The sequence below is a fragment of the Porites lutea genome, chromosome 3, assembly GCF_958299795.1.
Source record: "Porites lutea chromosome 3, jaPorLute2.1, whole genome shotgun sequence".
NCBI lineage: Eukaryota > Metazoa > Cnidaria > Anthozoa > Scleractinia > Poritidae > Porites > Porites lutea.
The window spans coordinates 22,002,797-22,028,947 of NC_133203.1; the positions used below are offsets into that span (position 1 = coordinate 22,002,797).

General features: G+C 39.1%; 1 pseudogene; it reads right to left on the reverse strand.

Annotated features, from left to right (window-relative positions):
• Window positions 1-2,180: 2,180 nt before the first annotated feature.
• On the reverse strand, window positions 2,181-5,225 carry LOC140931935 (uncharacterized; annotated as a pseudogene).
• Window positions 5,226-26,151: the final 20,926 nt, after the last annotated feature.

Genomic DNA, 26,151 nt, shown 5'->3' on the forward strand with positions numbered 1-26,151 from the left:
CAGCTATCTATCTATTTGTCTATTTATCTTTTATCCACAAGGCTTGTCATAACCGTGTAAGTATTTAATATGAATGTACCAATTGAAAGAATGCCCTATGGAGCAAATGAACCGTACGTGTTTTCCTTACTCCCTCACCTAGGAAGGGTAATGTTTGCTGTATTGTCTGAAGTATATGATTATAGACCATTTATGAATGAAACCTGCAAAGCCGAAAATGTTGTGTGAAGAGAATGAACTTGCCCTTGCGGGAGCATATGTTAAAATGAGACAATAAAGTTGTCATAGAAGTACAAGAGTGTAGAGAATCAAATTCTAGGCAAGTGCAGTGGCAAGGTCCTTTCTCTTTGATTTTGCGCTAAGTTTTAAAACTCTCTGATATTTAAGAGAGTAGTTATTTTATTTTTTGTTCGTATTAGTTAAATCAATAAACTGTAACCACAATTACTACCTTAGCAAAGACATTCATAGTACATTGAAACATGTTTAAAATAAAATCTCTAAAAAAAGTTATTTTTATCAAGGCCGAGTGCAGTCCATCTGACTTGTTTGATAAAGGCTTAATACAGCTTTGGGTTGAATAAATAACAAGGTTCAAATATCAAATTCCATACTGATTAATCCACAGCAAAGCATTTGCGAGTTTGTTAAAATGCAAACCAAAATAATCAAAGTCTATCGCGTTTCCATTGTCTCTTGTTGATGGGCCAAACTGTCATACGATGGTTTCTACAAATGGTTGGCTCTTTTCTGCAATGATTTTCACCCAGACACCAAATGTCCATCCTCTCTGATTGTTTTTCTGAATGGAGCTCCAAGAACAGGTGAAGACTGTAACAGTTGTGGTGGGTGTATTTCTGCTGTTTTAAAATGGCTTGTTGTGGGCGAGAACGATGCAATTTTATTGTTGGGCGATATCTCAAACTTGCCCGACTAGTTGCACTCCAGTGACTGTAAAGCAGCAACCACGAAAATGGTTTGCACAATCTTTGCAGAATTCTTTAATTTGAAGCAATTGAAGGCAGATGTATTGAGGTTGTATAACTTGTTGACATCCCCTTTGTCGTCACTGTCTATGATACGCTTCCGCTTTGTGCGAACATTCCTTGGAATCCATGGCTGACGCTATGGAGAGGGCATCTTTGAAATGTGACTCTGAATGGAGCTCCAAGAACAGGTGAAGACTGTAACAGTTGCGGTGGGTGTATTTCTGCTGTTTTAAAATGGCTTGTTGTGGGCCAGAACGATGCAATTTTATTGTTGGCCGATATCTCAAACTTGCCCAACTAGTTGGACTCCAGTGACTGTAAAGCAGCAACCACGAAAATGGTTTGCACAATCTTTGCAGAATTCTTCAATTTGAAGCAATTGAAGGCATATGTATTGAGGTAGTATAATTTGTTCCGCTTTGTGCGGACATTCCTTGGAATCCATGGCTGACGCTATGGACAGGGCATCTTTGAAATGTGACTCTGACCTTTTCAAATGCAGCCCTTGCAATGACGGAGATTGGCAACAAAAGTCTTAATCGTTTGTTTTTCAGATGGAAAAGATATCTTCATTCGGTCTCCTGTTTCCCTCTTTTGCTGTCCCGTCGAAGTACGATAGTCGCACGCTATTAGCGGTGGTCGTACGGTCCCAGGGTGCATCCTCTGTATTTCTTTCATGTTCTCCTCATAGTCTTCATTCAGCAGATCTAGTTTCAAGCTATTCATCTTTCTCATGCAATTCTTCATCACGCACAAAAGACATGCTAACAGTAGTTCTCGGTGCAAGTCAACATTATTGTTATTGTCTAGATATGCATACATCATCTTCAACATCAACATAATCTGCCCGAGATTCAGGGTCATGGATAGGAATAGGGTATCTTCTTCCATTCCCTCTGCACCTGGAGATGCGTAGCACAATCACCCCTCCATTTACTGTTACAAGGGGTCAAAAACCATTTTATTTCATTTTTACAAATTAACTGGCTATAAGGCTTCTGTTTTACATGGATACAACTAATTAGTTAAAAATTTCTGCTCAACATTGGTTCTATGCTAATTAGAGTCATTTCAGTTTTTCCCATGGTGCAATGCGGGTGTGGCAAGATTCCAGTTTTTAGAAAATATAGTCACAAAAGCTAAACAAAAGTTACAGGAATCACGCAGAAGCTGCAAATATTGTTTTGTTATTCATAAAGAAGCAATTATCTCCTCATTTTCCTTCAAAGGCAACTTGTAGATATATTTTCGCCCCCTTTTTTTGCATGGGATATCACCGCATATCTGCCTTACAGTGGAAGCATAGACAACTGCAGTTCGGTTCTCATCTAGAGTGAATGTCATATCATGGATGTTGTCTCGCAAATAGAAGTGTCCTTTTAACACTTGTGTCCCTCTGAGTGCAGTGAATTCATAATCATCTGTGTAGTTCTCATCTAACTCCTCCACCCCATCCGATGTGAGTTTAAGGAGCTAGAAGTCATACATCGGGTCATCTTCGGCAGCTATGGCTACAGTGCTCCCCTTGACTGCTAAATCAGCTATGTGAGAGGCTGTGCCTTGGTCTAGGCCAAATTCTTGTGTAGTCTGCCTAGTGGTAGCTACTGAGCCATCTCTGCTGAGAAGGACCTCCTTCCAATCATCCAGCCATGCATTGTTGGAGCAGTTCTCCTCATCGTCAAGAATGCAGCTAATGCAGTAGCAGGAACGTTGTCTTGGAAGCACTTTCTCTTGCTCTGAGCCAGATTTTATGCAGTGCAACTACCTGATGCCCTTCACCTCCTTGAACTTCCTCCCTGGTCTATTTCTGATGACTGCCCCTTCACCCTTACCAGGAACATAAAAGAACACACGACGCTTCAGTTGAACAGAGTTTGTTCTTGCAGTGAAGCTTGATGCTGCAGGCTGGGTAAACTTCTCTGTTAAAAACTTGTGCATAGCTTTTGCGCTATTGATGGTGGCTGATCTGGTAAGGACTGCTTGGCTGACTTTTTGTTTCACATGCGATCCAGCTGCATCTTGCTCTCCTTTAGCGTGCGATGTCTCAAAATAATTTCTTTGAATGATAAAGCCAAAGTCAGCAAGAGAGCAGGATAGGTCACCAACACAATGCCTGGACTTGTATTGGGCGGCGCAGCCATCTGTAAATTCATGCATCCGTTCAACCTTGCAGCTAATGTCAAGCAAATACTTTGCTATTAGAGCCTGGCATGTATGCACACTGTCGTGATCTTGCACAGGATCCTCTGAGATAACAAAAATGTGCTCTTTAACAAGGTGGGGATTCTCTTCAGTGCTCTTCACACCATCAATTGCTTCCACAGCGTGGCGGTGCAGTATGGTGACGTGTAGAGATACCTTGGCAACGTCAAAGTACTCAGACTGAATTTCGTCTTGCGATCTGCATGCATAACCCTCTGAGTAGTCGTGCACACAGACAACATGTTTCAGGGGGAGGTTGTCCAGCAAACTGTTGAGCTGCTGACGCTGCCATCTTGCCATGAAGGAGTGCCTGGGGTATTCAACAAGGAGCTCCTTGAAATAACCAAAGAGCTCCGATGGTGGTGTCTCCTTCTACACTAGGGCGATCTTCTTCTTCTCTTGGCCATTAGTAACGAACTTCCCTGTTGAAACATACTCATGACGTGACCAGCTGACAGTTCCCTCTCCTGAAGTCTCCTCTGGCAGGAACTCAATATTGTCTACACCACATTCTGTGCATTCACGCTCTAAGCATTTGATGTTGTGATAGTTGATGCCTTCTGGCTTCGGACAAAGGGTTTTTTCTGCAGCCTCTGTTACGCTTTTGATGACAAATGATTCATCTATATTGGCAGACTTTCTTACGAGCTCCTTACGGTATTTCATGCAGCTTTTAAACACTATTTGCATTTCCACGTGTTTCCTGCATAAGCAAGACCTTCTATCACGTTCCTTTGCCTGCTTCACAAAGAAAGGCTTCAAGCTTTCAAACTTCCTTTGGCGAATCTTCACTTCTGGGTGTAGCTCAAGAAATTCTCTAAAAGCATCAGTTTGCGTTTTTTCCAACACATGCTTTGCGTGTTTCACATACTCTTCTTTCCCAATGCGTTGTTTTAAAACATCCTTCTTGTCTCCTGTAGGACGACTTGCCGTATGAGCCCAGTAGTTGAAGACTTTTTTGGCATCTTCCTCCGATATAGCGTCTTGCCGAACCTTTCTGTTAGTATAAAGCCAGCTGGGCGTGTCACCTTTGAGAATGCTTTCTCGACGTTTGATGGCTTTACTAATGCTTTTTTCATTGAGGTTAACTAGTTTCCCTAAGGATCTTTTCGCTTTTGACTTCTTAATATTTTCTCCAAAAGCCAAAGATTTAAATGCGGTAAATGCTGCTCTCTTTTCGTTTGACCCTGAAGCCTTGACTTTGTCAAGTCCGCTGGAAATGTCAGAAGCTAATGCTTTGAGCGTAGCTACCTCTCTTTGTTCCTCTGGTGTAGTAACCACTCCCCTCTTTTCCAGCTGTTTTCTTGTTCTCGGGCTACTTACTAAGCTTTCTAGAACAGCTACCTTTTTGGCTGGTGAAGCTGGGAGGGTAGTTTTCACCTTATCAGTCGCGCGTTTTCTCGACGTCCTGTTCGGAAATGCGGCGCCCCCACCCAGAATTTCTTCCACATTGCTCTCCTGTCTCCGTCTTTCACGATATTTTCGGACTCTCTCTCTTGTCTGTTCTCTGATTAAAGCTCTCTTGGCTTGAACAGAATCTCGGATAGACCGCCTTTTTTCCTTGATCTGGTCTTTCTCCTGGTCGCGCTTGAGTTCGCGTCTAGTCCTGGAAGGTCGCGTGGGAAGCTCTCATTTCTCTTGCCTTCTTTGTTTGACTTGAGCGATCTTTTTCTCGCGATTCTGAAGATAATATGCTCTATCTAGCTCTCTTTTCTTTTGCAGCTTTCTCTCTTGAGCTGCTTTCTTGCGTGAAATTAGAATATTGTCCTTTGATATTGTTTCTTCCATTCGCACTCTCGACCTTTTGCCTTTACGAGTGACTAATCGCATGTGTCTGAAGGTTTTCTTTCTTGCTATTTTTAAACCAATGACGACAGAAACCCTGAGAAACAAACCGGGACACCCCCAAGCTAATTCTATAAGCATGTGACTGATATGCGAGAAACAGGCGAACGGAGAAGGTTGCGAGTTGCGCTGAATTTCCTCACGGTTTTGTAGATTCCTTCCTGAGTTACGCTTTGTGAACACGGTCATCATTGCGAAAAGTGTTTCCGAATTGCTCATTAGCGAATATCTCGCTTCATATCAGCTAGAAATGGCTAGAAATCTGGGGAAATTTGGATGATTCTAAGCCCAAACCGGGAGTAACGAGTGAGTACCGTTCATTGTACTGGTTCAAGAAATTTGTCCTGTTTATCTGTGCTACCCAGAGGCAGTTTGAAGTTATTTTGTTCATTACAAAAAGTGTTTCCGAATTGTACTTTCTACTCCCGAGCGAATTCTATTCTAATTATTACGCTGAACTTTTGTGTCTAGCTCCTTTCAACATTGCCCAACACAGTGCTGTTGTCGGTTTGTAGTGTTTATTTCATTGTCAACCTTGAATGTGAACTTTATTTTTTGGTGCCGCGGACAAATTTGTAAGCGTTGCACACAGCAACAGCTAGTTCTTCAATCACTTTTGGTTTCATTTTTACTGTGTGAAATAAAAATTATTCTTTGAAACTTGAGTTGTCAATTTGTTTTAGTTGGGTGTATTGTGAGACAAAATTATTTAACCGTAGCTACTGTACGTTGCGAGAAAAAACACATTTTCTAAACTTTTGCCGGTATTTGCAGCGCTATTTCTGTAACGCGTTACAACCACATTTTGGGGTATTCATTAAATTTATTATTTTTTCCCGTTTTAGTCTTGCTTGTGAATGTTGGTATTTTATATCAGTTAGAATTGGTGGTGTTTTCTTTCTTTAACTAGAAAATTTCAGAAAAATGCGTTGAATACTTCTCGAGTTAGTTGGACTTAAAGTCCTCTGGGTATGATATCTGGCTAAATGGAGGGGTGATTGTGCTACGCATCTGACCAGTTTCCACCGTCACGGGAAAACTGTTCCTTTCAAGATCAAAGCTGCTAACCACTGTCGTTGGGTGATCATGACTACCATCGAGAGGTTCCAGGTCAATGGTGATGGAATACTTCATTTGCAGGTTGGCGTTTTAACAAAGGAAACAATTTTCATTGTCCAGCCTGGCCGCTATCTCGTCAGAATAGTTTTGTATAGAGAACATAGCAGTGTTGCCATATATTGCCTAAGGTAAGATGTTTGAACCGAGATGTATGAACCTGTCTATCTCTTTATCTATCCTTTTCATCTTTATCTATCTATCTATCAATCTATTTGTCTATTTATCTTTTATCCACAAGGCTTTTCATAACCGTGTAAGTATTTAATATGAATGTACCAATTGAAAGAATGCCCTATGCAGCAAATGAACTGTACGTGTTTCCCTGATTCCCTCACCTAGGAAGGGTAATGTTTGCTCTATTCTCTGAAGTATATGATTATAGACCATTTATGAATGAAACCTGCAAAGCCGAAAATGTTGTGTGAAGAGAATGAACTTGCCCTTGCGGGAGCATGTGTTAAAATGAGACAATGAAATTGTCATAGAAGTACAAGAGCGTAGAGAATCAAATTCTGGGCAAGTGCAGTGGCAAGGTCCTTTCTCTTTCATTTTGCTCTAAGTTTTAAAACTCTCTCATATTTAATAGAGTAGTTATTTTATTTTTTGTTCGTATTAGTTAAATCAATAAACTGTAACCACAATTACTACCTTAGCAAAGACATTCATAGTACATTGAAACATGTTTAAAATAAAATCTCTAAAAAAAGTTATTTTTATCAAGGCCGAGTGCAGTCCATCTGACTTGTTTGATAAAGGCTTAATACAGCTTTGGGTTGAATAAAAAACAAGGTTCAAATATCAAATTCCATACTGATTAATCCACAGCAAAGCATTTGCGAGTTTGTTAAAATGCAAACCAAAATAATCAAAGTCTATCGCGTTTCCATTGTCTCTTGTTGATGGGCCAAACTGTCATACGATGGTTTCTACAAATGGTTGGCTCTTTTCTGCAATGATTTTCACCCAGACACCAAATGTCCATCCTCTCTGACCGTTTTTCTGAATGGAGCTCCAAGAACAGGTGAAGACTGTAATAGTTGCGGTGGGTGTATTTCTGCTGTTTTAAAATGGCTTGTTGTGGGCGTGAACGATGCAATTTTATTGTTGGGCGATATCTCAAACTTGCCCAAGTAGTTGGACTCCAGTGACTGTTAAGCAGCGACCACGAAAATGGTTTGCACAATCTTTGCAGAATTCTTTAATTTGAAGCAATTGAAGGCAGATGTATTGAGGTTGTATAACTTGTTGACATCCCCTTTGTCGTCACTGTCTATGATACGCTTTCGCTTTGTGCAGACATTCCTTGGAATCCATGGCTGACGCTATGGAGAGGGCATCATTGAAATGTGACTCTGACCTTTTCGAATGCAGCCCTTGCAATGACGGAGATTGGCAACAAAAGTCTTAATCGTTTGTTTTTCAGATGGAAAAGATATCTTCATTCAGTCTCTTGTTTCCCTCTTTCGTTGTCCCACCCAAGTACGATAGTCGCACGCTATTAGCGGTGGTCATACGGTCCCAGGGTGCATCCTCTGTATTTCTTTCATGTTCTCCTCATAGTCTTCATTCAGCACATGTAGTTTCAAGCTATTCATCTTTCTCATGCACAAAAGACATGCTAACAGCAGTTCTCGGTGCAAGTCCCCATTGTTGTTATTGTCTAGATATGCATACATCATCTTCAACATCAACATAATCTGCCCGAGACTCGGGGTCATGGATAGGAATAGGGTATCTTCTTCCATTCCCTCTGCACCTTGACCGCTTTCCACGGTCACGGTAAAACTGTTCCTTTCAAGATCAAAGCTGCTAACCACTGTCGTTGGGTGATCCTGACTACCATAGAGAGGTTCCAGGCCAATAGTGATGGAATACTTCATTTGCAGGTTGGCGTTTCAACAAAGGAAACAATTTTCATTGTCCAGCCTGGCCGCTTTCTCGTCAGAATAGTTTTGTGTAGAGAACATATCAGTGTTGCCATATATGGCCTAATGCAAGATGTTTGAACTGTCCTTATTTTCTACTATAACCAGTTTATGAATAAGCACACTTTTCCTTTAATTTGCTTGTACAAGAGGTCATAAGAGGTCATAAGCAGGTTTCCTAATGTTATAGCCATCTAAGTGACATTTGTTCGCAATATTTTAAAATTATTTATAACCCTTGTAACTACCATAAGGAACAAATTCCCTACTTTTCATAACCTTCAACTCGTGAAATCCGTACCCTTTCATATATCTGAAGAATAGGTACCCCTTTCAGACAGGATTAATTTTTTTCTCAACCTTTTAATGCTCATGTCTATTTTATTGAAAGACGGTCATAAGTGTCAATATATAGTATTTGGTTTCCTTTTGTAGATACAAGGATATGAGCCAGGGTTTTTAATGAACTCAAGGTCAATTTTCCAAGCATTGATGCTGCAGAAGAGCATTACAACTTGACTTTGAGCAACTATGTAGAGGTGATGGAGGGAACTCTAGATACTGGAGGAAGAGGTCTTGTTGAATCCCCACGCAGACTTGTGGACAAAGTTACTCGCCCTTTAAAGATCCAGTGTAAAACTATACAAGTAGTACCAGGGCACCAACATCCTATCTTGACTTCCGCACAATTTCATCTATTGAAGAGTCAAAGTTGAGTGAACTTGCAAACTTGGCATTTCTTGAACTTGCAACCAGAAATGGAAGTGACACCAATCCAGCAGATTTTGCTACATTGGCTGCGAAAGGAATGAAAACCCTCAAAAACCACATCAAAGGCAATCTGATTTACAAGTTTGCTATGTGTATTGCCGAAACACGCCCTAGTACTGGACAGTTGCTCTTCCCACTTGACCGGATGCCATCTGGCCTGGTGGAATTCCAGATAGAATTCTTTTCTGCCACTAATATTATGGGGGTGGGTTTATTGTCAGATGAATTTACAAATGTATAGCTGGCACTATACAATTTCTCTAATCAAGAATCCATGGTCAGGAGAAATGTTGTGTTTATGGCCTGTGGTACTTCGGTTGTTGCACATATGTACAAGTATTTGCCTCTCAGCCTGTACTAAATGAATAACAGAAAATTGTGAAAGTTTATTAATTATGATGCTGTATATGTTCTTGTAATTTAGATATCAGTGCCAGAAGATTACCAGATCTGGTATGAAACAATGTGTGCCAAGTTCCCATCCAGGCTATGTATAATTGGTTTCAGAGCATCAATCTTGTCTAAGTTTTCAGTCAGACAAAGCCCTAAAAACCTTAAGTTCCTCCTCTGGTACAAAATGGGAAAACCCTATTTGCTAAAAAGCACCATGTAAGACATGCAAGGTCAAAATTTGGTTCTTCTTTCATTTACTACCGTGCAGTTCTCCAAGAGGCATCTGTTTTGGTGGCCATGGCGATTAGAACAATAATTTGGGGACTAAACTTGTAGCAAAAGTCACCAATTTGGCCACCTGTGTTCGGCCATCATGTGCAAAGTGGTCTTTTTCAAACAGTATTTCACGTATGGTTATTGACATAAGTAAGCATCAACAAAACTTGAGCTTGGAGCACTGCAGTGTATGTGATTTTTATCTCCTTGTTTTGTCCCCTTGTTTGATTGCTTTTCTTGGGATAATGATATATAATGTATTTTAAAAGAGATGTAACGTTTGGATTATCAAGATGTATAAATATTAACGAATAATGCTTTGCTTACAAGGCCACACCCAATGTTGCTGCACCCAGTATTAGAACTGTCCAGAAGAACAATGCTTCCCCTGCATTCTAAGGCAAACCAGAAATACAGGTATTTAATGCTACTACTTTGAAAAACAAATATTGTAGGTACTGATGAAATATTTCTTTCAAAATGTTGCCTGTCTCCAGTAGAATTTTGGAAGGGTAGATACATTTTCAACTTTTTTTCACATGTTTTAAGTGAAATGTAATATTTAGTCTTTGAACGTGTCATAATATCTGCTGTTCAGATATCCTAAACGATATCTCCTTCTTTATTTGTCCTATAGATTGAGGCTCTGAAACAGTTAAAAGTTTCCAATCCCAAGGGAAGATTTTGGATAAAGGTAGATGCCCTCGACATCTAGGTTGCTTTCCAAGACAGGGGCGGATCCAGGATTTTTTTAGGAGGGGGTGCACTCGTCTCTTGCTCTACTTCAACACCAATAAACCACATAGTTTTTTTTTGCAGAATACCAGTTTTATCAGAAAACCTCAGGTCATCTCGGGGGGGGGGGGGGTGCACACCCCCTGCACCCTCCCCCTAGATCACCCCCTGCAAGAGTCAGTAAAGGGTCAGTGCAATGGCACTTTCCATTTGTACTCTTTTCCCAAATAGGACATTGGTATGAAGTGCAGTACTTTTATCAACCTTATCAGTTTTGACACAGACATAATGATTGACTTCAAATTTCCTTACACTCAGTCTTGCTCATTTCATTTTTTCATTATATTCATTTCTTTGGCTCTTCATTTGTTTTCTGTTGTAAAATGAACTTTCTTCAGCTTTTCACTTGGAGGTAGGATTGCTTATGTATGAGACTGGTAGGTTCCTCAACTTCTCTTTCAACTGCGTTCTCCACACATTCAATTTCATCTTCAGTTTGTTGTGGTCCATCTGCTTCCATACATGACTTCTATTACAGAGGCGTAGTGTGACCATTTTGACAAGTATTCACACGGGTCCATATAAAAACTTGCTACAAAATAATAAAATAGAACGTGATATCAAAAAAGGCTTTTGAAACGTTTTTCTTTAAGCTGGTACAGGAATGTTTACCAGCACAAAAAGAGGTGCCTTTTTTGTGCAGAACTTTGGAGTTTAAAAGCATTGGTTGAAAGAATTGCAGCATGTGAATGTTTGTGTAAATTTTCCACTCTTACTCCTTTGCTGACTTTTTGAGTTTTTAAGTTCCCTTATTTCGATCATGAGCACGGGAAAGGAACAAACAATTGATAGTCAGCATTTATTTATTTCCAGTTGTTCTGAATATCTCTAAAGTTTGTCATTGAAAAAAACCGTATATCTGTTCTCCAGGAGTAATTTCTTGAAAAAATGATTCTTGTTACCACGTCAAACAGGTACCTTATAGTTTCTTCACCTTACGTGGATTATTGTCGGCACGGTTTGGTCCATGATCTTCCAGTTGAGTGACATTAAAGTAGTCTATGATAGACTTTTTCGACATTTATGGAGAGAGAGAGAAAACTAGAAAAATGAAAAGCTTTTGAATGGGTATCTTTTAAATAGATAAATCTTAAAAGGAATGATAATCAGTCTGGGTCGATTCTTTTCCGATTTTCATGAATACACAATATTTTGTGGGATTGCGTGAAGGAAAGCATTTCAAGAATGTTTCGAATTTTCACATTCCACTACTCAAACTGTTGTATTTTACGTGTAAAAACGACACTGAATAACAGCCAGACAGACAGCAACAAATCTGCACAATACCAAGTCAAGTTACGACACTGCAAATGGCTTTTATATATAACAGAAAATCTGTTTAAAAAAATCCTACCAATTTCTCAAGTACGCACAAGTGTATGTACGTAAAGGATGCTACGCCCCTGCATTATGGAGCAATGCTCAAGTAGACTGGTAACTAATCGTATCAGAGCGCGGCTGGTAGGGCTGCAGTCCAACATGGCAACCGCCAGAGCTTCAAAATCAAGAACTTAAGTTCTGGTTATGTTGTAAACACGACCCAGCAAAAGGGCTTGAAAACAAAAGCAGAGCTAGTAAAAAGGTACGTGAGAGATTGGTTTGTTTATAGCTCGATTTGTTGGTTCTTTAGTTGATAATGTTTCGATTTTGCTTCCATACGACACACCAATGCATATTTTCAGAGTTAAGGAGTATTTGAAATTTGGGAAGGACATGGTCAATCCGGCATCAAGCAAAGAAAAAGCAACTGATCTTTCTAAAAGCTCCGATCAAGTGGATGGCATGAATTACCCTGAAAGTGTTTGGGGCACTTCATTCGCAAGCTTACCCTTTTTTTACTCGACTTGAAACGGGGGAAACACATCGCAAGATCAGGGAAGAATATTGGAAACAAGGATCACCATTCTGTTCCAACTGCACTTCGAAAAGCTAAGACATTTCTTGAAGATGAATATCTTCATGAAATTATTGCAACAAGGGACGATAAATCTTTCTGTTTCAAGGCGAAGTGTTGCCACAGCTACAGAAAAAAAAAACAACCCACTGCATCAGTTAAAATTATCAATCTGTATCCTCAGGAGCTGTACTGTTGCTGAAAAAGTGGGGTTTTGTAATCATGTATCAGCACTTATGCTGAAGGTCTCTAAATGTAGCCTTTACAAGGCAAAACAAAGATCTTACTAAAAGAAGAAAACAAAAAGCCACAGCTAGTATGTCCTTCCCAGCTGCAGTAATGGAACAAAAAAGGTGGCAGTACAAATATTGTTCCCCTGCCATTGATGGAAGTTGGTAATTTAATTTCATTTAATCAAGCTTCACGTTCACAATTACAATGACAATTAAATCAGTCAATCGCTCAATCTGAGGTAGGCTATAAAACAGAGTACAAGACTCCTTAAAAAATAAGCCACCTATTATTACATCATAAATAGATTTAGAGAATTAAATAAGTAATAAAATTATCTAAAACGTTATTGTAAAAAAGTATTAAAAAATTACAGAAGACATGAGATAAAATAAAAAAATTTAATGAACAATTGCGATAAATGGGCAAATGATTGAGTAAAGTACAATTTAGATGGAAAGAGGTGTATGTTATAACAGATAATCATGATTTAGATGAATTGTTGGGTCTAAAATGGAATGAGAGAATATTCTATGATAATGGTGATTTCGCTTATGTAATGAACGGGACAGTGAGATACTGGTTGTCCAAGAGGAACTCAGTTGTGGAGTTTAAATATATGGGAGGAAAATATATCAAGTCTTAGATAGAAAACTCATTTATGTTAGTGTTTAACTTCGTTCGAGGAGATAGCAACAAGAAAATACCTCAGTGAAACATTTTAATTGCTTGCGTATTTTAGCAAATTGTTTGTAATCTATTACATGTACATGAATCAATATAAAAGTATTCAGCATTGTTCACATTGCCATTGATAAAATAATTCGAGTATATGGTTTATGGACATGAAATGACACCTACAGGTAAACTAGAACCACTACGTGAAACTTACCGGGGGCCAGTGTGACACGGGATTGTATAGATATAGTTTACCTCTCACACCCCTCCCCCCTCCTCTGTGGAGGCTAGTACTTAGTCTGAATTAACTCATGCAGAAGAAAAGCAACAAAATGCATGAGAAAGGAGGATGTTGTTGTAAGTTTGTTCAGTGTTATGACAGCCAAAGGTCTGTGTTATAGTAGTGTTTTTAGACTGTGATGTCGTTAGGTGTGATCTGTATAAGGTTTTTATTTATTTTTAAGTTTGAGTGAAAAAGCAAAAATCCCTGACAATTTTTTGGTGGAATGGTAATGACAAAGTTTGCAAAGAAGTTTGTTACAGAATTATCACAATTTTGCCTACACGGTCTGCATTACACTTCTCATAAAACAAACATGCTGGTTCATGGAGAGCCTGTAGAGTCGAAGAATCCTAGGAAGCGCATGATTTGATGACAGAAAAACAAACTGCATATATGGACATAATAAAATGCTTATTTATTGATGACTGAGTATCATTTGTTAATTCACTGCACATTGAAATGGAGGCATTTGATTGTAAGGCAGTGGTTGATATATAGTGGCATTCATCAATATGATCTATAGTAATTGTAGAGGAAGTATTTCTTTCCTGAACTGGGCAAACAGTAGTAAGTGGTGCAAAGCATTGATTAGATTCTTTTATTTGTAGAGTAACATTTAATGCATCTGCAACTGCTTGAATGATAAGTGCATCAGCCCATGTATATGGAATACACATATTATTCAGATATTTTAGCCATGAATTTTCGATATTGCTCTCAATAAATCTCTCTGGGTTGTCTCTCATAAATTGAACCCCAGCAATACGTATATGCATATGATAGTTGCTATTGCCATATAATTGATGTGATATAGATCTAAAGAAACAATCACCTGCACCATCAACATCTATTGATTGTAAACCAAGTTCAGCTAATCTTGACTGCATCAAATTCTCAGAGGAAATAGGAGAGATCAACTGCATTGTTGAGCTGTGATTTTGCATAAAAGGTCTAATTATTACTTCATGATGATCAGTGTTGTATTGAGTAGGTCCTGGCATTCTTCTCAGCATCTTTACTTAGTTTGAAATTCACATAATTGGTCATATGACTCACACAATTGCAAGAAAACAATGATAACTATTAACGTGCTTTACATTTTTTCATTATCCTGTGATAATGTCTGCTAAAGAAAGAACAACTAAGCTTTCTTGGGTATAGCCATTTTATTTAAGTTAATTATCTTTGGAGCGCATTTGTTATTACATTTATATCGTGCATGATAAACTTTTGTTACCTTCTTAACATAGCGATGGAGCTTTGAAGACTTTGGTAGAATTCTGCTTGGTTCATGAGCACGTCTAGATCGCCTTGAAGCACGTTTTTTAAGATGATATAAAGTTAGCTTTGATAAGTGTTCGCTTTGATTCTCGATAAGTTTCACGATGGAAGGTTCACTCAATGTAGATTGCTTTGATAAGTTGCTTTTATTCTCGAAGTTTCACGATGGAAGGTTCACTCTTAAGTGATCGCTCGTAAATTTGTCTCTCCAAATATTCACTCTTAAATTTTTGCTCATAAACTAGTGCATCGTAAAGGTTGGGGAACGTGTCGTTCCCGAAAAAGCTATAATCTTTCTCTTGACTGTCCTCCATGCCTCGTGCTTTTCAAAATGGCGGTTAAGATTTCAATGAGCCAGCAATATATCACTAACATTGTAACGTTGAAAAAACGACAGAAACTGTCTGCATTTTAAGACAGGTGCCAGCCTTCGGCTGGGCCCTGGTAATTACTTCAGAGCAGATTTCAATTATTTGAACAGCAACCGTATTGCTTCAATGTTTTATGTCACAAATTACTGTTGGATGTTAGTCTTAAGCTCAAAATCCTTTCTGAACTTTTTCTCCAGCTCTGTTATACCGCAAGAGCCTGCATAGAATATATTCACTTATGGCAAAAAGTGGATCAAATTGAAATCTCCTCTGTCAGGAACCCAGGAAGAATTGTGCTTGAATCTAACAAAAGCCTCTGTGTTAGTGATTTGGGTTCTTACATTTGGGTGTCAACTTCCCATTAATTTTGGCAAGATGTGAACAAAATGTAGGATGCTCACAATTCAGGCAGTTGGAGGTACATGTCTTAATTGTGTGACCTATGTTACCACAATTGGAGCATGTGTAGCTAGTTTTTTCCTCTCATGTATCCAGCTGCCTCTAGATACTGAATCCTCTGTTTCTTGAGAAATACTTGTGTAAGGGCGGTAACTCGTCTGTGGTTTTTTGATCGAAAATAGTTCTTGGATGCCCTGTCATTGTACTTTTCCATTCCTTGCTGGGTATAATAAGCAATCTTTTTGTATAATTTAAGAATTTCAGGAACGTGGGCATGAAGGGCATATATATATATATGGTGTGACATCCTTAGTTTGATATTGTTTACGGAAATGATCAAACCTGGTCTTAATTGTATTTTTAAATTGTATAATTTCAACATCAGAGGGGATTTAATTAAGCTTTAAGTCTCCAATCATATCCATGAAATCATCCCAGAGTTTTTGAATTTTATCACTAACTGTGCTATTAGCTTTAGGTAGAAGTGCTAAATATTTGTATATTTTCAAACACTTTCAGTTTCTCTGGGCCTGTAAGGTCTCTATATTGTAAGGGGTTTACGAGCAACTCGCTCACTGAGCGTAGAGGTACCAGGTATCTGAGTTTACATCTTGTTGTTCTTTAATCTTTACAGCAGCTCAAATGTAACTACTCTCAACTACTTTCTCTCTTACCCGTGCTAAACACTGGCAACTTATATGAGTAAAACGCAGGTGCGTCTAGGCTTGCTGGCCATGAGAGTTACAAATGCTTTTCCGAGTGACTTAAACGAATTTCCTGTTGATAACCAAAGTGGAATAGACAAACCCATAAAAAAGCCAATGAAAGCGTGTCAGCTAAACCCACGAGACTCTACCTTGAACCAAAACAGGAACTCTGATGTAGGTAACGATCAAGGTCAGTAATGGTTCCAAAACGTACCCACTTAAAAACTGACAATCAAACTTAATTAAACCCCAAGCTTGATGACACTTCGGTCGACAAACCCATTAAAAAGGTAATAACACTCAAAAACCTGTTAACACATATATGGATTAACCTTGATCTATACACTGATCATAACAAGACTCTAGTCACGAGGGAAACGTCAAGCACAAACACGAAATAAACTTAAAATAACCTACAAAATACTTCACAACATTCCTCCCTCCTTAGAAGAAGCATCGTCCTCGATACAATTGGACGTATATGAATGCAAAAGTAAGGAACAAACGTAACTAGCGGAAGAACACTAAGGAAAATTTGAAAAAGTACTGAGAAAATAATGCGAAATATCAAAACGACTATAAAACTACCATTAGTATTAATCAAGAGTTCAATGTTAAATGTCCAAAGTAGATGAAAGTTCTTGAATCCTGAGTGCTTGAAAACAAATGCATGTCAGCCTTCTAGTGTGAACATCTTGAAAAAGTTAAGATCAGTAGACACAGATTCACCTTGTAGGAGAATAGACGATGACTGTGCTGCAATTCATCTTGTTTTGTAAATCAGTGCTGTCTCTCGTGAACAGCTGGCTATCTTGCTTGTAACATATGCTTTTGCTATAACACAATTTCATGAAAAAGCAGCGAACTTGTCTGTTAAACATAGAATGCACTGGCCAGTAATAGAATAAACGGGCACAGTTCGGCGTAAACATAATCAAGTCAGGCCATCTGACAGGGTGCGGAAATTTCGGGCAATATTATGCGGAAGAAAGTGCCAATTATGCGGAAAAGACAACAGATTATGCGGAAATTTCCAACGAAACGATCGCGGCTTCGCAGCTCATTTCTAAAAAAACGATCACGGCTTCGCCGCTCACTTCTAACAAAACAATCACGGCTACGCCGCTCATTTCAACGCAAAGTACGGTAAAAACGATAAACGGAAATATCAACAAGCTCTTACCAAGAATTTGAGTTCATTACATCTTTTAAACATAATGCTTGTTATCATGCTTGACCTTTTTCTGCCATTCTTTGACAGGTATTTCTTCATTTAAACAGTTTTTCCTTAGACTTAACGTGAAGATTCGACATGATTTTGTTCTTCAATTCGTGGAAACATTTTAAGCTTAGCAGCCAGGCATTAGAGCGGACGAGGAAAACTGGACACCGGAAGCAGTCCCAAAATGTTCCGTTTCTCGCAGATGTTCTGTGAATACCAATTATTGAAGTGAACCCCGATCACTGTAGTTCAAGTTAAATTTATTTCCCATAATAAGCAATGTATAATACTTTCTTGCTGAATCCTTGGCTTGAAGTTTCATTTTTTTTTACATTCACAAAAGAAAGTACACTTAACAGTAAAGTGGGGATGTCGTTAATACCAGGAGTCACAGACAAAGTAGTTAACAAGATCATTAAATTTCTTTCCTTCGGAAAAGACAGTTTCAAACGCCCCTTTTGTAAATCGATATTACAGTTTTTGGTAATATTTGCCTTATCTTTCATTTTGAGGTACAGTATGACAAATTACACGCCCTTAAAGTACAATAACTTATTAAAAGAACATTAAAATAAAGAATTCAAAAAGTAATATAATTGTTTTCTCTTTGTCAATGCACACCATTTCGTACGTACGGATTTTAAAGTCCTAAATTGACAGCTTCCATCAAACATCAAAACTCCTACGGTAACCATAACTTCAATAGCGCTGAATGAATAATACTGTCAGTGACCGCATCAAAAACATTTTAAATACACAATTAAAAAAAGTAACAACAAACGTTCTCGGCTTTTCAATAGACAACGTTTCGTACATATGGATTGAAAAGTCCATTAAAAGAATGGCTTCCATCATTACTTCATTTCTTTGTTTTCCTGCTCTTTCGTAGCCAGTTAAATACTTGATCTATCTCCATCAACTGTGGGCTAGTAAATGGAGCATTTCCGACAACAGACACAGGCCCGTAGAAGACACACGAATCATGGCAAGTTTCGATGTCATCGCGCTTTGGCCAGTCAAATATTTGGGAACTGCATTTGTGGAGAAACTTGTACATGGCATGTGAATCATCAGATCTTTGAAGGACACGGCCAATGTAAAACGACTTCTGATATTCAACTGCATAATACGTTTCCTCTTGCGGTGTAGGTAACTCGTCAAAGCCTTGAATTTTACCGCCATGTAGCTCTAGAACCATATGCTTTCGAAAGCTTGTGAAGTCATCAGGCAGGGACGATTTCAAAAGTAGGCATCTAGCGTATGCACAAACAAAAACGCCACAATCATAACAATTTGATTGTTGCGGAATGTCCTGTGGTGTGTTTGTAGAGAAATTCCATTCTTCGGGCTTTAGCTTAGGATCAATTTCTTGTAGGAGATCGCACATCTTCACGATTACGTTTTTTGTGGATGGCTTCACAAATGATGCTGCTAGGCTGTCGAGAACAAACATTTCCCTTTCTTTGGGCTTAACAACTAAAAGCGACCAATGTTCACTTTGTCCTGGATTGAGAGGTACAAGGACGATGTCTTGTTCCAGCAGTGGAGCCTTCCCCTTTAAAATGTTACTGGCTGGTTTCAGACCAGCTGCCTTCTCAAAAGGCTCCCATCCAATTGTCTCAGCTTTCAAACCCTGTGCAGAAGCTTCAGCTGCAAGGAGTTTCAAGTACTCGTCAATAATGAAATTATTAAGGTAATTCTCCTTATCAGTCGTATTACCGCCGATAAGACCTTGTAGGTCCTCCTTATCTGTTAAGTTGCTTCCTTTAAACCTGGTCATGTCATCAAGCAAAAATTGTACGAGAGGCTCTTTGTACAGAGGAAAGACGCAGGTATCTTCTCTCGCAAATACAGTTACTATGTCATGGCTTAGTCCATAGTCCACTGTGCACGTTGCAGACAAAGTACTGGAAGTACTGGCTGACCTTCCGCTAAAACAAAATCTACTAATAGATGCTATAGTAGACTTCCCACTCATTTCTTTCGGTTTCTTCGTTTTAACGGCGGAATCTGACATTTTTCTTTTTGTTCCCCTTTTTTGGTCATTTGGTTTTCCCATGCTTTCAGTGTGCTGAGCTTGTTTCATTTCTTCTTTTGGTACATGTGTCTTTGGTTTTCCCATGCTTTCAGTGTGATGGGCTTGTTTCATTTCTTCCTTTGGTACACGTGTCTTTGGTTTTCCCATGTCTTCAGTGTACTGGGATTGTTTCATTTCTTTCTTTGGTACATGTGACTTTGGAGTGCTGTTTGGTTCCTGTTTCTCGGCAGTTTGTTTTACGGTGCTTTGGGGCATTCGCTTATTCAAGAGGGGCACTGTGGCTGATGGTTGATCCTTTTTCTTTTCATCTGAAAACTGGACCCGGAGATTCCAATTTAAAAAGTGGAATGCTTTGATCGTGCTTTGATTTAGGGATCGTCGCTTGTCATCAAGAATATCATCATATGCAGAAAATGCCCGTTCTACATCGTAAGAGCCTGCTGTAGCGGTGCAATAGCACGAGGCTATCTTGTAGAGCTCGGGAAGGTCGCTTGCACATGACTTCCAAAAAAGAACAAGATCTAGGTTGCCATCTGTGCTGCCTTTGATAGCTTCAGGACCAAGATGGTTTACATACAGATCCCATTCGTTTCTTGACACTGCATCAAATCCAGGAATGCTATCGTTTGCATCAATGGTGCGGTCTGCAAAGACGAGATTTCTTGGATCAAGTAAACGTACCTGCCTTAGAAACTCTAAGGCTGGCTGAGCACCTGCCACCACATACTTTCGTAGTTTCTCATGGGCAGAAGTGAAGGCTGAATTAGCAAGAAGAACAAGTTCCTCCCTCTCCTCACAACTGAAGATGTTGCTTTGAAAACAAAAAGCAAGATTGTCTTCCGACAAGTGAGTGTTTTGCTCGAGATAGTACATGAGACTTTCCATCTTGTTGTGAACCTCCGTTATGTGTGGCACCTTCTGTTGAAAAAAGTCAATGTAAATTTTAAGGGTTGGTGACTTCTCTTTCAAAAATTCCAGTTGCGCACCAAGCTTCTTCATAAAGATCTCATCGCTGTACATTTCTTCCAGGCGAAGAAGGGAGTTGCATGCAACATTCCTGCCTCGATCAAGTTCCTCTTTTATAAAGTCATTAAAAAGTAGGTAGTGTTCTGCATGGTAAATAACGGACTCGAACCATGCCCCCCAACTTTTTGTGTTTGGGTTTGGTGGCATTTTGACTCCCTCCTCACGGCCAAGAGCATTCCGCAAGAACGCAAGAAATCTGCTTTTTCTGCCGCTTGGAATAAAGAACAAATTCCTAAAACACTTCACAAATTCGTTGACCTCTTTAAAGCCTTTCTTGAAGTCAGAAGCAACCAGGTTAACCACATGACTATTACAGGTAATGTGCACACACAGAGGAAACAGACACGACAGTGTGTCATTGAATGCCTTCTTCATGTATCCAACGTTGTCAGAATTGAACACACGCACGTTATCAAACTCAATGTTGAAGTCATTCACCGTTTTTATGACCGCTTGAGATACCGTTTTGTTATTAGTTGCACTTAAGAAATGCGTATCTAATAAATAAGCCACAGTGTTCCCAGGAGGAGACAACTCATCAAAATCCAGAATGACAACCATTATGTCAAGTACGTACCTCCCCTCATCATCACTCAACTCATCCACCATCAGTGCTACAGGTTTGCCTTCGATCTTTTTTTTCAACTCGCTTTTTTCAACTTGATACACATCAAAAAGATAATAGTCCCGAAGTTGTGAAGCCTTTGGAATAGCTCCCCCGTTTACCACCCGGGTGTCTAAAAATTGTCTCATGATCGGGCTATCGGACTTGTGAAGTGGTACATTTGCTGACGTGCAGGCTCGAATCCACTCCTCACACACTTTCACCTTCTCAGCTTGTGGCTTCGTTTTGCACTGAAATGCCGTTTTCAGGGTTTGCTGCTTTCCATCACTGTTGCTGACTTTCTTCTTATGTGTCACAGATTCCAAGTGCTTATCGAGCACAGACTTCCTTGAGTGATCTAAAACAATATTACAAGTGGAACAGAAAAGGAGACCATTGTCCGCGTGAAAAACCCCAGGATACTGCGCAGCACGATCTTTTGCTGACTTGTTAACAGCTAAATGAGGATCCTTTTTCGGCTCACGAACAACAAATTTATCCATACTCAACAGAAGGAGTGAAGAGACTCTAGAAAATACACTTTACTAAACAGATCGATTTAAACAGATCTACATGTTTTCAAAGGCCGTCTCTCGCATTCGACTTTCCCGCGCTCGTATCAAACGCAGTTTCTATCAGTTCCTGCTATTGGCTAAAATACAAACGCCATCTATCCAATAGAAATTAGCATTATAAAAAACTAGTTTCCAGGACACCCCAGAAAGTGCATGGAACGCCTGGGGGGTTAAAAAATGTGGTGTACGAACAAGCAACGAACAAACAGAGTATTTTCTCGCTGATTTGGGCAAAATATTTCTTCAAAATGATCAATCTCTTCACTAATTTTGCTTCTGAGGACGGTAAGCAGTTCCACCTTTGCTTATATGGAGCAATTTTTTAGTATTGTGCGGAAAAATGCCCTCAAGATGCGGAGGATGCGGAAGTTGGTCAATTATGCGGATCCGCACCACCGCATCCTGTCAGATGCCGTCAAGTAGAGATCGAACTCCACCACATGGCACAGCCAATGTTTTAAATTCACGTGTGTTTTGACTTCTCCTCTTCTCCAGTTATGTGCAGTTCCACTTCACAGGAATATATTAATGAAGATTAGAAGAACCGTCGAATAAATGATGAATTACCATTGCAAACAAGTTAACAAGATAGCTACAGAGAAGGACTACAGCTATGTAATGACCTAAAACGTACTGCTCAACAATACCCATCTCAAACAAAATCTATTGATCAAAATCAAAAACCTTCCTTTAAATTCGACAACATTTAAAGCTTGGTAGCTTGACGTCGTATATAAAAAGCAACACTTAAAGAGTACGGACATAATAATCTTAGTGAAAGAGAGAAAACTTATTAAACTTAAAGATGAAAAACTTACAAAAAAAAAAACCCTAACACTAAAAAGAGTGCAGAGAGAGAGAGGACGCTCATGAATCCATCGATAAAAATAAATTTGGGAAAAGTGAATAGAAGTTAAAGTAAAAACACAAAACACAAACCCAGCAGCAAGGCAGACTACAACAAACCACAGACTAAGATTATTTTGGTGACCGAAGATAATTATCAATGAGACGTATATCCAAGATATTTTCTTCCGGTTCCCACGTTGATTGGCTCTTAGGAAAATTGAGCCACTTGACCAAGTACTTGACCTGTCCATTCCTCTTTCGATGTTTTAGAATTTTTCTGCACTAAACACAGTTTTATTGCCGAGAACAATTGCTTCCGGAAATGGTTCTTTTCCATTTTGAAGTTGATTCTTTGTCTTTTCTTGATGAGGTTGCGGGGTCACTAATGCTTGTTTGCCAACAGGATTTAACCCAATGTCTAAAGGATTCTCTCCAGCATGCACAGAATTATTTGCCTCAAAACAATCTTTTGGAATATCAGATTCATCTAAATACGGCTCGGAAGGATCATCAAAAGGCAAAAGGTCAATTGGCCTCAAAATTTGATCAACAAACGGCTTCATACGATTTGCGTGACACGAAAAAGCAACTTTTTTATTGGCGATCGTGTGCAACTTAAAATGCACTGGCGACAACTTCTCAACGATTCTGTATGGACCCAACCAGTTATGCATTAACTTTTTAGATAATCCTTTTCTAGTTCTTGGAGTATAAACCCAAACACGTTGACCAACTTCAAAAACAGGTTCTTTTGTCTTTTGATCGTAATAATCCTTCATTTTTTGTTGAACACGTTGTAAATTTTCTCTAGCTAGATTTTGCGCTAACTCAACTCTTTCAACAACACGTTTTTGATTAGTCAAGGACCGAAGTACTTAAATCATCAGCTGCGGGAGGCAAATACTTAACGTCAATTGGCAAGCGTGGCCCTTGCCCATAAAGAATGTAAAAAGGAGAATCCCCAATTGCATCTAAAACAGAAGTCCTATGCGCAAACAAAACAAGCAGTATGAACTCGTCCCAATCTTTCTGGTTTTTGGAAACGTACATTGACAAAGACTGACACAAGGTAGAATTAAACCATCGGTCTGTGGGTGATAACTAGAAGTATTGACCTTTTGAATTTGAAATATTTTACAAACTTCTGCAACCACCTTAGACAAAAAGTTAGTTCCCCTGTCAGAGAGCAACACACGTGGTGCCCCATGTCTAGAAATAATTTCATCAATCAAAAGACGTGCAATAACAGTTTCTTCGACACTAGGAACTGGGAATGCTTCGACCCAACGAGTTAAATAATCACTAAAAACCACAATCTACCTACTGCCTTTACTAGAAGGTGGTTTTGGACCTAAAACATCAACAGCCACTCTGTCAAATGCACCCTTGACTGGAATCGGAAGTAAAGGTGCCTTTTTAGAATTTCGTGGAGACTTCCTCATTGAACACTCAACGCAAGACTTAACCCAATGTTCCACATCTTTAAACATACCTTTCCACCAGTATCTTTGCTTAAGTTTACTAAAAGTTTTGTTCAAGCCAAAATGAGCAACGGCAATATGATCATGTACATTAGAGAGAATCTCAAAACGTAATGCAGCTGGGACAACAAGCCGAGAAAATGATTCACGAGCATTACGCCTTCAATTGAAATCAATGTGGTAAAGCAAACCATCTTGACCAATATAAAAATTATCGCTTGTGAGTAAAATCTTGCGAGCATCTCTATCATTAGTAGGCAGGATATCATTCTCTAGAAAATCAATCATTGCAGTTAATTCTGGATCCCTTCTCTGCATTTCACAAGTGTGGTGCATTTGAGGTTCTTCTTTCTTGAGCGAACTCATTTCACAAGAATCATATCAACGTCTAGACAAACAATCAGCATTACCATGGATTCTACCAAGGCGATGAACTATATTAAAGTCATATTGTCGCAAAAGTAAGGCCCATCTAGCAAGACGACCAGAAGCATCTTTAACATTCATCAACTAACGAAGTGAGCTATGATCAGTAACAACAGTGAAATTACGATTGTGTAAATAGGGCTGAAATTTCTTAATACCCTCAACTAATGCGAGAGCTTCTCTTTTGGTAGTACTATAATTTTGCTCTGCCCGATTCAAACCATGACCATTGTAAGCAATGACTACTTCCTTTCCATTTTGAATTTGTCCTAAAGTAAAACCAATACCAGTGGAGCTAGTGTCAACAAATAATAAAAATGGTTCCCGAAAATTAGGATATGCCAAAATCGGTGCAGAAACCAAGGCACGCTTAAGCTTGTCGAATGCTTCGGCACAAGCTACAGTCCAAACAAAAGGAATGTTCTTCTTTGACAAAGCATTCAAAGGGTTGGCAATATTTGAAAAACCTCTTACAAAACGTCTGTAATAATTAGCAAGACCTAGGAAACTCCTCAATTCCTTCAAATTTGTGGGGTTGGGGAATTCCTGAACCACGCTTACTTTGTCTGGGTTGGGACCAATGCCTTCTGGCATAACTACTTGACCAAGATACTCTACTCTTCGTTTAAAGAAACTGCATTTCTTTGGATTCAACTTAACATTTGCATCACACAACCTTCGAAAAACCTCCTCCAAATGAACTAAATGCTCATCTACAGACTTAGAGAAAATGATTATATCAAAATATGACCCATAAGCCTCTGAAAAGTGGCTCCTGAATTCACTAATCCAAACGGCATTGTCAGAAATTCATAAAGGCCATTGTGCGTTGCAAAGGCTGTCTTTTGTTTCGAATTCTCCTGCATTTGTATTTGCCAAAAACCACTTTTTAGATCCAACACGGAAAACACACTTGCACCAGCTGAAGAATCTAGCGCATCAGCGACTAAAGGCATTGGAAAACTATCTACCTTAGTGACTTTATTAACTTTACGAAAATGAACACAAAATCTATATGACCCGTCCTTCTGTTTTGCCAAAACAACTGGAGAGCTCCAAGGAGAGACAGACTCTTGAATTATTCCTATTTCAAGCATTTCGTCTACTTGACAGTCAATTTCTTTCTTAACATCAGGTGATACTCTATTCTACAAATTCTTAAATTTCACTTTCTCATCATCATTCAAAATACTATTCGACAAATCAGGACACTCTGAATAATCTTTTGGCTGTTGCCGATCATCTGAAGAATTACACTGAGCATCCGAAGAAGGGGAATTTCTGCCAATCTCAAATGTTGCTAAATCATTATCAACATGCTCAAAATCTGCCAATGTAGTCCTACAAAAAATTTTAACTGGTTGAGCGGAAGGGTTTACCATCCTAACAGGAATAGTTACATCACTAGAAACCTTCACAAGCTCTGACGCTCCAAAAACTGAGTGACCAATCCATAAATTGCACTGGCACTTGTGTTTACACCTTCCGGCATTGAGCTTAATCTACCAGCGACAACGACTTTTGAATGAGCGGGAATAGTAAAAGAATTATCAGCATGGACTGACAAAACACAATTATCAAAACCTTTACCATCCAAATCAATACCAAAACTACCAGCAAAGGGGAGGGGATCCTCGGGGTGGGAAAATTCAATTATGTTCTCCATAAAATTAATTATCGAACAATATTTTTGAAGAAAATCTCTGCCCAAAACAATGTCATGAGTCAAATCTTTGATAACATGGGCTTCAAAAGGAAAAACGTCAGACTT